Genomic DNA, 13,298 nt, shown 5'->3' on the forward strand with positions numbered 1-13,298 from the left:
GCGGCAGGTTTGCAGAACCACAAGCTGATGGAGTTTTCTTGCTATGACTACAAAAGATAGTCCCAGGAATACATGTGTGAATAACTGGATCAACACATAATTTATAGTTGTGGGGTCGCCACATCCTGAGTATAAGAGGGAAAAATAGGAATTGGATGTCTGGTGTATTTACCACCTGCACCACGGCTCCCTTGCAGGACATGCGTGCCTCTTTTTCCCATCTATAGCGTGGGACAGATGCCTTTCTACAGCTCCTTGTCTTGTTTCAGCCTGTTATGTGTTTAGGGTAATGCATGAGGCTGGGGACACCCCGATGCATCACTCCTGGCTGGGAACTTGGGGCATAACAGTGAGAGAAATGTTATGTAAATATTGGAGTCAGGAAAAGGTCTTTATTGCATTCATGAGTCTGCCCTAGAGGCTTTGTCTTTGGCCCAGATTTGACAAACACAGTATCATCTGTGTTGCACAGACGTCTGGAGCTGTGTGGTAGCTACAGCTGGTGGGGAAATAAAAGTGAAAAATAAAGAACAATCCTAACACTGCAGTACTAATAGTGGCAAAGCTGTGGATAGTGTTAGTGGGAATTGTGTTGTTTGTGGCTCAGAACAAAGTTAAAATTGCCTGATTTTAGTGGTGACTCTGACAAAACGAGTTGCCTGTAACCACGTCTGGCATTCAGATCTGTGCCTTCTGGCCCCAAAGACTGCAGTGCTCCCTTACCAAGGGAAATACTTGTCTTCTGAAGTTACAGAAACGTGGAAACTCAGAAGGGAAACTGAGCTCACAAAGGCTGATGCCCAGGCGGGGCTGTCACTCAGCAGGGCTGCGCTCCCACACAAAGCCCATCCAACAGAGCGGCCTCGCAGGGTGCAGCCGCACACCGTCCCGCACTGCATCCCTCAGTGCTCCAGGGAAATGACGCCTTTTGTGCTGCTCAGGAGTTTAGAGGGAGCACTTCCAGAGCAGCAGTAAGCTGTACCAGGGACATCTCAATTGTAATTAAATCTTTTATTCATTTTTCTCCTTTTGTGCACCATATTAGAAGTTAAACAGCGTATTCTCTAAAAGGGCATAAGAAGTTTTAAACAATGATTAGGCTTAAATTTGAATCTAAATATCCAGGCAGTTTAGGTTGATCTCCTATCATGCTGAAAACAGAAGAGACATTGTGGCTGAGGTTAAAGGAAGGTGAACTTCAGCGTGCGGGATGGCAGCTGGAGAAGGATTTTCAGCTCTGCCTGCTAAAGTCTGCCTGATTCCAAAAGTGCAACTTTGGTGTGTGAATGCCTTTCTTGCTCTGGGGCTGGGGATGTTCCCCTGCTGGCCTGGGCTCATCATGTTCTGTGGCTGAGCAGAGGGGCCAAAGTTTTGTGTGTGTCCCACATGAGATTGCCAGCAGGTGAAACCCTCCAAATGAGGGTTTTAACATCTTTCTCAGGCATCCGCTGTGCCTCGACCACAGTGTGGTCCGGTCAGCATAGAGATGACCATGTCAAATCTTGTCTTTGTCTATGAAGATGTACTTAAAAATCTTGTGGTAACCATCCTGGTTTTGAGTCTCTCACTCCAGCAATAATTTCAGATCCATTTTTCAGTGGCATTGGTGTTTTACTCTGGGAAGTGCTGTGGCTTTCAGTGAACAGCAAGTTTTCCTTCTACCTTTTTTAAATTTCTTTTAATTACAAAAGTTACTAAGTGAAATCCCCAAGAGTTCCAAATAGCTGCCACACATCTTTCTTTCACACTTTCAGGGATTTAGGACATCTGCCAACAGTAAGAAGCAAAAAAGAAGCTTAAATGTATTAAATGAATTGAAGTGCCCTTGAAGCTTGAAGTGACCTCTCTTCTAGTCCATTTGCTTTTCAGTGTTTTTCAATAACTCCTAGCTCATTTTCATTTCATACTCTTTTTTTTTTCTTGTAATCATTGGTTCTTCATTTTTTTTCTCTCTTCTATCTTTTCTGCTTCTGAAAGGAGAAATAGAATCACTGAATCATAGAATCATGGAATCAATAAAGTTGGATAAGACCACTAAGATCGTCATGTCCAATTGTTGACTCATTCTCCACCAGGTCCACTAACCATGTCCCTCAGTCTCCACAGTTTTTGAACACCTCCAGGGATGGTGACTCCACCACCTCCCTGGGCAGCCTGTGTCAATATCTCACCACTCTTTCTTAGAAGAAACTTTTCCTAATATCCAACCTGAACTTCCCCTGGCGCAACTTGAGGCCATTCCCTCTCATCCTACACTGTTACCTGGGAGAAGAGGCTGACCCCCACCCCACCTCACCATAACCTCCTTTCAGGAAGCTTTAAGGAGTAATAAGGTCTCCCCCGAGCCTTCTCTGCTCCAGACTGAACAATCCCAGTCCCCTCAGCTGCTCCCCATAAGGCTTGTGCTCCAAACCCTCTACAACTTTGTTGCCCTTCTTAAGACATTCTCCAAACAAACAAACTACGGGAGCCCAACCAGCTACTTGCATGGTGTCCACTGATGTTATGTTTTGTCATGCATACATGTATGCCCCTTTGCTTTCCTTCATTCTCTGTTTCATTCCTATCCCTTTCTTCTCTCACATCTCTATTTTCCATGCTTAACTGCTGCATGTATTTTACATTGCCCTCCAAGCTTTGTCCTGCAGACGTTTTTCTCAGTTTCTCAGCTGCTAAAGCTGTTGTTGGCTGCATATAAGTAAGTAAGAGTGTGGCTGATACATGTACACACACATATCTTCAAGCCAGCTATAGGAAACCCCTGTGTATGTGTACTGAGCTGTAACTGATTGGCCTTCCCTGGGCTCACAGTGCTGTGGGTGCTCCCAGCTGTGCTCTGTTGTACACCATTACCATGATTACATGGGCAGTTGCAGTAATTGTGCCATATACAGATGACTTATTAGTTCTGCAGTTATGCATTTTTGTGAATAGTTACTGTGGACGGTGGCCTGATAATAGTTTTTCAGGCTTCAGTCTGATCTTTGCTTATTTATCATTTTGGTAGCTTAAAAAGTAGCTTAAAAAGGAAGCCAAGGCATTTCTTTTCAGAGCCAAAACTGAAACATTTTTGCTCAGGTTACAACTCAGGCCACCAACAGTTGTCACAGCTGTCCTGCAGAGCAGCTTCACACCAGCATGTAGATAAGAGTGACGGATGCGGCCCTGTTCAGAGAGATATGTGTGCCTTGCTCAGGGCACTTGAGTTGTCCCACTGGACTCAATGTAACTATTTCTGTTTTTAAAGATCAGCAGTGAGTTAAGTACCTTAGTGAATGGTGGCACCTAAGGGAGGTGACAGATTTTCTTCCTGAAACAGGAAGCTTTCTATGCTACAGCCCTGGCTGGATGTGAAATCACTTTTTTCTTAATATCCTTGTAGGAAGGAATCAGAAGGTGCCAATATCTGCCTTCCCAGCTACATTGCACCAATAGTTTGGGAGAAACAGGGAAAAAAGTGAAGCAGAATCACAGAAGATTTTGGAGCCTTTCATCCAGATTGCCCAATGGCCTGCCTGAATGCATCTCCCAGCTCTGTTATGAGAGCAGGAGGGAAGAGATTAGTCAGGTTATGGTCACTTTGAAGTGAAGAACAGACCTGTGCAAAGATGTTCCTTGATCAAAAGGATGCAGTGATAAGATAGGAGCCACTGAAGTCTGGAGAGATGGTACAGACACCTGTATTCAGATGGAAACAGAGCTAAATGTCCCATTTAATGCAAGGGTTTGTTACTCATCTGGTAAACAGGAAAAATTGAAAATAATTGTGCGCACTGATTTTCAGGCACAGTAGAGCTTAATATTAAGGAGTTTTAGTCAGTCTTTTCCAGAGTGGGATTTCAGACAGGGAAGATTTAGTGAGGAGGTGGAAAATGAGCAGTGAGTTTGTGAATTGCATCTGAATCAAGGAAAAAATGAAAAACTGAATAACTTTTCAAGACTTCTTTTTACTCCCATCTGAAAAGGAGAGGTGAGAAAGTGATGAAAATTAGTTTCAGGCAAATTTCCATTTTACATGAGCAGTCAGGAGCATGAGAAGGTTACTGCTTTATCTGAGTGAGATTTGTTGTTTTCAAAACAAATGTTATACTCAACAATTGCAGACTTGATAGTTTCTGGACAGGATTTTTTTAGGAGATTTTGGTAAGGTTAGTCTAGTTATTTTGAGTGTATGCAGTGTTTTGGGGCTTGCTTTAGTTGCAGGTTTCTTTTGTAATGAAGGTACAATATTTAATGGCAGCAACCTGATGATAAAAAGGAATGAAGAAAATGATGTTTTTCTTCCTGGTTTTGAAAATCAAAGAGGCACTTTTAGGGAACTCAAACAGCTATATATAGCATGTTCTTTGAGGTTGCATTTCTTTTCATGTATAAATATGTAAATAAAATAAGGCTTACTGCTTCTTGTTTGAAAATTAACCTAAGATATTCCATACCATAGCATGAAAAATAAAACTTCTGGACACTAGTAGAATCCCCTGCGATTCTCACTGTGGCACAAAATTTCATTAAGATGAAATATTTCAGAATAGACTGAATTTCATCTCCTACTGGAAATGCTTTTAAGCTTTTTGGACCAGCTTTTATTAACTTACATCCATTAAAAAATGATCAAGTTACACTTTTCTATTTTATAAAGCTCACAACAACTGGCAGGAATGCCCAGTATGAAGGGCACAGAGGAAAATAGAAAGTTGAAAGTAATTTACAGAGGGAAAATATTTAGCAAATGAAATATAGACATATTTATTGAATAAAGGGTTGGTTGCTTTATTATTATTTGTTTGTATACTGAGAAATTTGGAACAGGGGCACCAGCAGAGCCCTCTTGTGGATGCTGCTCTGCACAAGCTGTGATGCATTTCCAGTATAAGTCCAGTTAGAAAGATGGGGAAGTATTGTCTGATCCAGAGAAATTAGGGAAACAGCAATTGCTGGCAATTGCCTCTCTTCCTGTTGCCAGAGGAACATCATAAATGGTTTTACAAGATGTTTAGAAGTGAGAATAATAATCTGTGGACATATTTAAGACACTTTTCTTTTTTAAGTATTCCTCCTCCATTTTTAATAGAATTTATTATTAGGATTTCTTAGGTGGCAGAGAGGCTCCTGCATGTTTGATATGTTACACATGCATGGGAAAAGATTACTGAAACTTTATGTCTTCATTGGTGTAAATTAGAGTGAGTGTCAATCCATTGATCTCAGTCTTCCATTTCTGGTCATTTAGCATTTGCTTCCAATTTGGGTTCTGTATTTCAGTAAGAAAAAATGATTTTTGGCAAATTCTCTCTATTCTTTGGGAAAATTATCATAACTCCTCAATGTCCAACTGAAATGATTTTTTAATCCTTCTTGATTTTCTTTATTAGAATTTCTGATCAAATTGATCTGCTGTTATGAGCAGTTCACAATTCCCTACAAACAAATGTGAGCAATCAGAAGCTGTTCTCAAAGGTCCTCCATTGCTCTCTTGTTACTTCCTGACTTTATGGGTCTTCCCTGACTTCCCATCCTTCTCTCCTAGAACCTGACTCCATGTCTCAGTGAATTTCACCAGAAGTACCAGGCTTTCCCTCCTTCTCCTCTTCAAAGAAAAAGACACACCAGATCTGTGCAATGAGGGAATCACAGAATATTTCAAGTTGGAAGGGACCTGTAAAGCTCATTGAGTGCAACCTCTATGCCTTAACTCATTCCACGTGCACAGCTGCCTTACTTCTCTGTAAGAAAATGTTTGCCCAGGTAACCCAGCTATGATGGCACCTGAAACTAATGAGCAGTGTGCTCGCTTCTTCAAAATGTATCTCTACTTCTAGTCTTTCACCCAGCCTACATTCCCTCTCTGCATTTGTTCTTTTGCTGAAAGCAATGCAAGATACTTTGAAAAATGAAAGGTTTCTGTCTGCATCTGGCGTTAGCCTGTCTGTGAATCACAACGTACTGAGACATGTCCATGGTAGACATATCTTCCCTCCCATCTTTATCCCCATGGATATGTGCTAATCATTTGGTTGTTGAAGCCCTGACTTTTTGGCTCCCCCAGTATCAACTGACAAAAGACACACATTAGCATTATCCCAGATTGTGTCTGTCACCCAAGGTCACGCAAGATAAGCCGCCAGCTGTCCACTCCACCAAGGCACGGTACATTGGACACTAATTAAACTGTATTCAGTGCGGTTCAGAGTGATTCAGGATGCCAAGATGCCTCGGCTGAGTTGTGCAAAATGTATTAGCTCAAATTGCTCTGCCAGTACAAAATGCATTACAGCAGCATCCAAATATTTTCAGAATCCAGGACATGAGATTTAATAAATTAAAGAATAACCAGATAATTGATTTCTGACATATTAGAGGAGGGATCCAAGTGCCTAAAGGAGTAGGAATTTAACCAAGGGAATGCTCATTTTTTCATGGATGAAAAGCTTGGTTCATAACAGCCCAAGTCTGAGTATCCCTGGGTCATGAGAAACTGAGTAGTAATTTAGAATTCTGAAAAATGATTTTAATTTTCATTTCAGTTATCTAAACACAAAATAAATTTGCTGTCTTCTTTTCTTAATTCTAGTAGAAGAACCATATTATTTTTCAGCCTCTAAATGAACAGCAGGCATAGTAAGGGGAAAAAAAATATATTATTTTTGCCAGGAAATGTCATTTTTGCTGTGGAAATGCTTAAGTTTCTCCATGAAAATGGAATTTCCCTTCAGAAGTAATTTAGCAAAGAAAAATGAGTTTTGTCCAGTGAATTATACCCCCTTCCATACAAAAAGCTTTTTGGCATTAAGCCTTCACCACAGAAAGCTGAGCAGGAAACCTGACAGTTGTTCCTGACATGAAAATAACTTCCCGGTTCAAGGAGGGTTTGAGTGCCTGTTCACATCAATCTATGTCAAGAAGTCTTCAGGGGTTTAAATTTTATTGAAAGAGTAAAGGAAAGGCAAATATTGAACAGGTACATTTGCTGTCCTCGTCCTGTAAGCTAACAAACAACATATTGATGGGGATGTGCTGGAATCCATCATGGGACTACAGGACAGGGAGGATATGCCCTGCAGTACCCTTCATCTATCAATTATTAACACCATTAAAGCTGCAAGAGACAAAAGTGGTACCCTAGTAGGCGCTGGTGTACTGATGGTCCTTGTCCTCTAAAAACTCAGCCGTCTAACAAGGCAGACAAATGACAGAAGAAAGAAGGTGTTACTGTTATCATCACTGGTGGAAGGGGAGCACCAAAAGCTTCATGGATTTGTCCTGATAGCAGAACTGGGTGTAAGACCTGAAGCACCGAGGTGCCACCAAGCTCTGAGGTTGGATTCCTTGTGCTTGACTATGGATTTTGTAGTACTATCCATTCATCCTCCTCAAGAACTGGCCTGAACGGCTAAGACATGCTTTTTTTTCCTTTCTTTTTTTTTCTGAAACTTGGTGATGCTATGACTGCCCCTCTACACCGTCAGTCCCAAGTTTCTTGACCTTTTCTGTGACCTTCAAAGGAAAAACCCACAGCTGAAGGAACAAAAGTTTTGTATGTTTCCACACTAAAAAGCTTTCCTGAAATCAAGAGCTCTTATGATAACACTATAATCTGCACATCCTGATGGTTTTACTCCCTGCCTTTTTCCTTGGCCTGTCCAGATGTCCCTACTTGCTGCTATAAAGGAAGGTTATTATTCCCACACCGACTTCAGCCTTTGATTGAAGTGTGGTTTTTCAAGCTGGAGGGAGGAGGAAATAGCAGAGCAGTAAAGCCATAGTTCATGGTGTTAAACAGTGCAGCATCTCACTGAAGATCCAGGTGTGGGCTGAATGAACTGAATGATCCTGGTTAGCTCTCTGAGCATTACGCTTAATAAAGTTAAGACAGGAGGCTGGCAATCAGCACCTTCCATCCATCTAGCACAGCTGGCTCAGAAAATCTGGGAAGCATCCATAATATGTCCGAAGTTAAATCCACAAGCCCTTCAGTCGAAACTCAGCTTTCAAAGTTCCAGTATTATTCGAAGCAGTAAGATTTTCCTCTGGACCTAATTGCACTGGGGGGGAAAAAAAAATCTGGAGTTTTCTCTGAACTAATCTCATCTGAACTTTTCAAACTACAGTTTTTCACATGAAAAAAGTGGCTTCTTGTGATTCTTTGGCACTTTTTCTGTTCGGAAAGGAAATTCAATGGGAACTTCAGCATTCACATACAAACAGATGTGCATAACCATACACTAACTCTGACTTTTTTTCCACCCTAAACCACAAAGATATTAACACTTTTCACCACTTCAGACCAAATTTCAAGTGCTGGAGCTGCTGTGGAAAGACTGAGACCCTGTTTACATGAAGGCAGTGGACACTGCTATGATTTTATCAAAGTAATAACCTGGGAATGACTATTCCTTCTTCCCTTCTTTGCTACATCAGCATACTATCCAGGTGCAGATTTCATTCTTGGAAGTCATTGTCCTCAGTTTTTGGAGGTACAACTTGGGGAAGACAGTGAGATCAGGAGCCCCTGGGCATCAGGGGGAGCAACAAAGCAACCCCCACCCCTTCTGGGGGTGGGCAGCTCTGCAAGGCAGAGGACATTGGTGGACCCTGACTCCACCAAGCCCATGAGGTATTATGCTTGTAAAGCAGCCATCATGATTTGCAGTTTAGTATTGAAGTCCTTAGAATTTTATGAACATAAAGCCCAAAGGATGGAAGTTTTAAGCTGTCTGAAATCTCAGCTATGTTACTATTATAAGACTAAAAGTATTCGTGGCTTAGATCAGTCCCCACTGCTGAGGACAGGCCCTGAAGTCCAGACTACTCGCAAAAACGTAATTTATTATTTCAGTTGTTTTGTCTTCACGCCTTCTTTCTCAGCAGTTTGTGCTTCATCATCTCCTGTGAGAACCTGCTTTTGTATGAGAACAAACTTCGTGCTGACCCATGCTCACAAATTCTGCAGTTTTACTGCTGGAATCTGGCCTCTGTGTTTGCTCAAAAGGAGAATGAATTTGCTGATGTTCTGGGAATATTGCAGAGATAGGAATTTTAATAGGGGTTTTGGCCAGAGCTGGGGTTACGTTTCCTGGGTGCAATAATGATGGCAAAAAGTTTCTGTAGGTCTGAATATCTGAATTCCGATCCAGACAATTACATCATTGCTGTAGCTATTTCTTGTTTTGATAATGGTATGGGGTATCTTTTCCCATCCAACACTGAAATATAAGTAAGGAAAAAGTGAAAGGAGCATCTTCTCTGTCTTACATCAGTCCCATTAGAGACGAATCAGGTTCCTTGGGAGCTCTGCAAGTCCCAAGTGGCATATGTCAGCCCTGTCTTTGTGTTAGATTTACTCATCTTTAAACACATGATACATCTGTTTACTCACTCTGATAACAAACACACAGAGTCTTAAATCTCAGCCCAGTGCTGCAACTCTCCATTGCTGTGTGTGTTATCTACAGGAGTTAACTTTCAGAGCAAGAGATGCCCCCACAAGATGGTGGTGAGTTCTAAAGTATCAAGTGATCATTTCCAAATTGCAACAGAAGGAGCATCCTGGGGCAGGGGCTCAGTTTTTTATTTTTAACTTGTACTTAGCACTGTGCAGCACAGAGCTACCCAAAAGGCAGTCTCTGGTTAGTGAGAAACAGGCAGTTGTCAGCAGACATTGGTTAGCTGTTCTTGGGTCAGAAGTACAGGAAAGAAAAGGTCAGCATTAGTTCATATTACTTTTGTCCTGGACCTAAGCAGGCACATTCATTCTCCCGCGTCTGATGCTTCTGGCCACAGACCATGGGATTTGCAACTGATGGCATAATGTCACAGGCTCTAATTCAGTCATCACTGGGGCAAATGCAATCTTACCAAGTGATGCGAAGTTGATGAACCAACCCTGCTACAATGCTGATACATGTCTGAGCAGCCAGCTGGTATTAGTTGCAAGTACTTGTGTCAGATGTTAGCCAAAACATCGCTCTCCTTTTGAAATGCAGTCTCTGTTTTGTCTTTTAACTTTCCTCAATTAAAAGACAAAACTATAGCATATTGCTATGCCACTATATATCTCATGATAAAGAAATCAAATCACAAGACGCAAAGAATAAAGGCAAAAGAAGGAGCAAACATCTGCTGCACAACTGGGATAGGCATGCATCTTTGTTCTGAACTACACACCATTGGCACAGGAGATGATGTGCACCTCTGTGCCGAAACTGCATCAAATGGGAAACATGGCTGGCTGCCATATACAATCACCCCTTTACAGACAGCCATTTCCAAGCACTACAGCTGTTGGTAATGAAATCTGATCACCCAACAGTAACCTCACTGCTTCACTAGATGTACATTACAGCCTCACTAGTCTTGTCCCTTCAATAGCACCTACTGCCACGGTCTATACATGTGTGCACCACACCTATCGCTCAAGTCATTCAGGTCAGTCTTGTACAACCTCACACATATTTGCATCTTACATATTGTAGCAATTCTCCCAGCCTCTGTTTCTCTATCGAGCAATGCATACATGTACTCCCTTGTACTTACTTGCCAAACCAGCCAGGACCACCCTTGTGCCTCTTCATAAGCCATTTGCTGAGTGGTTATCCACCCACATAGTGCACAAATTATCTTAAGAGGCAATTTCTGTTAAATGCATCTTGGAGCAGAAATCCAATTCAGTTGTTCAACAAAGATAGAAGATAATTAAGTAATTCTTTTCTTCTGAGGACAACTCTTCTAAATGCAATCAGAAGCTCTTCCTCCAGCATCTGCGTTTATTTTTTCCCAAAAAGCATGGCCAGTGAGAAATGAAAATTCCTTCTCTGCTTACAGTGTACTTGACCACAGGTTACCAATGTAAAAAGAGGACTTTATTCCAAGGCTCAGTGCACTTTTATTTCTTTACAAGCTGGCACTATGCTTGCAGTGCAGGGTTACTATCCTGCAAACTTTCTTGTGAGTATGCCTCTGGGCAGCAGCACTTGATTTACAGTTCTGTAATGTAAAGACATTTGGAATGAAAACTCTGATTTTCATAAACCTCATCCTCAGGATGATGCATAGGTAAATGTTTTGGCTGAAGTGTTCAGGGGAACTGTGGGATTTACACCATTGTTTCCAACTTGGTGCAAATTGGGTGCCTTACTTCATAGGCTCTTTTGAAAATGAATCCCAGGCTCTTGTATCAAAGCCCAGGGCAGGAAAAAGGTGTAGGTATCTTCTAGCTTGGAAATAAGGCATATTAAATTGGCTTGTAGCCATGTTACTATATGAGCCTGGCCTATGTAAATATAATCTAAATTAAAAATAATAAAAAAATCTCTTCCCCAAAAGCAAATATTGTCCAAATGTTAAGCTTCTACCCATACCTTCAAGAGAATTGACAACGATTTCTCCAGAGATCCATCCTGTTGGAGTTTTCTAGTGTAAGCTGAGGACACAGGAGAGCATTTCATTTTTGATTGTCTCTTTCCACCACTATAATCTTTGTAACTATAAACCTGTAAAATTCCATCCTAACTCTACCACTCTTCTAACTGTACATTTGTCAACTGTGTAACCTTTTATGGTAGATACTTGGATTTTTCAGTCTGCAGCAGTTTGGAGGATTGCTGAGACAGATGTTGCAACTTACTGTCAACAAAAGTGTCATTTGCTGTGAATTTCCTACCTGAATCCTTTTGGAAAAGTCTTTATAGAGTTTTCCAGGGTTACATAGGAAAGTGGTGTTGGAGGCTTTAATTGAAGTTGTGTATCTTTGTTCCTGACTGTGAATATCAGTATCAAGGTCAGTAGCCCTCGAGTGGTACCTTTGCTTTTGGTTTCAAAGTACCTTATGGCTATATTACTGGAAAATTTGGATTTTGCTGGTCAGAATACAGTATGTAGAGATTAATGCATGGATTCAAAAGGTACAATTGCATGCTATCACACTAAACATGGCAGATACCTTCTGGGTTTGTATTGGTTTCAGTACAGTAAAATATGGGGTAGAGTAGCAGGTGCACAAGAAATGCAGTGATGAAATGGTTAAAACAAATTTTAAAATCTTATAGATTCTGAAAGATCTTGGAAGTGTTTAAAAGTGATCACTGTGACTGATAGAAGAAATAACAGAAAGGAAAAGAAACAGTAAGATTAGTTGCTAGGAAAAACAAAAACAACAAATCATTAAAATACAAGGCTTAATTTATAAAAGAAATACAGGTTAAGCCTTGGAGTTAAATTGTTCATTTCCTGATTCATTAAAACCTTCCTTCCTCCAGAATAACTGGCAATTGCAAAAGTTCTGCCCTAGAGGGATGTTCAGGTAATAAAGGAGAAAGGATCCAGAGGCAAGTGAATTAAAGAGTTACAAGAAAGTCCTCCAAAGATACTTTGCTTGTTTACACATTCAAAAGGGAAGCTGACTGCTTAGCATTCACATCTCTGCACACAAGCATGCAAGGTGTTGTGTCAGACAATACTGAGGACTGTGTAGATTGTATAAAGTAATCAGAATAAATTTTAATAGCCATAGATTATTTTTTTTTATTGATCCCCAGAACAGACATAAAGAGCATAAATGGTGTTCTCTCTCACAGGTGTCTGAAAGGAATGGCATCACACTGCTTTGTGCTGGTTTTGTATGATTGAAGTGAAATATCTATTTTTGAAGTGAAATATCTACTTTTATTGCCCTTACACAGCCCTTTCAGTGTTCATCTCAGAGTGTTTAGCCCTAAATGGATAAATTAGCCCTATTGTTTCACTTGTGTCTACTGGAGGACTTTCAGGAAGGGATAGATGTAGTACTTAGGGACACCGTTTAGGACAATAGTGGTAGGCAGGCAGTTGGACTAGATGATCTTAGAGGTCTTTTCCAACCTTAATGATTCTATGATTCTACTGAGAACGCTGAGGAGCAGAACATATATGCCATTCAGCTAAGGCACGTCCTAGAATTCAAGGGGCTACAATCCTCATTGGTGTAATAGTAAAGCAAGTTATACTTTCCATCGCTAAACTACCATTAGGATGGCTTGCTATAAATAAAAACTAGGTTCTTCATCACTAAAGCAGCATTGCTCACTAATGATTATTCCATATAAGAGGGAAGTGGTAATCCATGCTTTTCCATGTAGGGAGTCTAGATTATTAAAGGGATTTAGGTGGAAGCTAAAGTTGAATCAAAGCTAATGAGAGATTAGTGCCTAAAAGAAGATAAAATTTAGGCTTGGGTACTTTCGTGGCATTAGAAGTCAACTTCTGGGCATGAGGATACCTCTTAGCTCACATGGGCCAATAGTGTTAACACTTAGACTTTGATT

This window comes from Lagopus muta, chromosome 2 (genome assembly GCF_023343835.1).
Source record: "Lagopus muta isolate bLagMut1 chromosome 2, bLagMut1 primary, whole genome shotgun sequence".
NCBI classification, from domain to species: Eukaryota; Metazoa; Chordata; class Aves; order Galliformes; family Phasianidae; genus Lagopus; species Lagopus muta.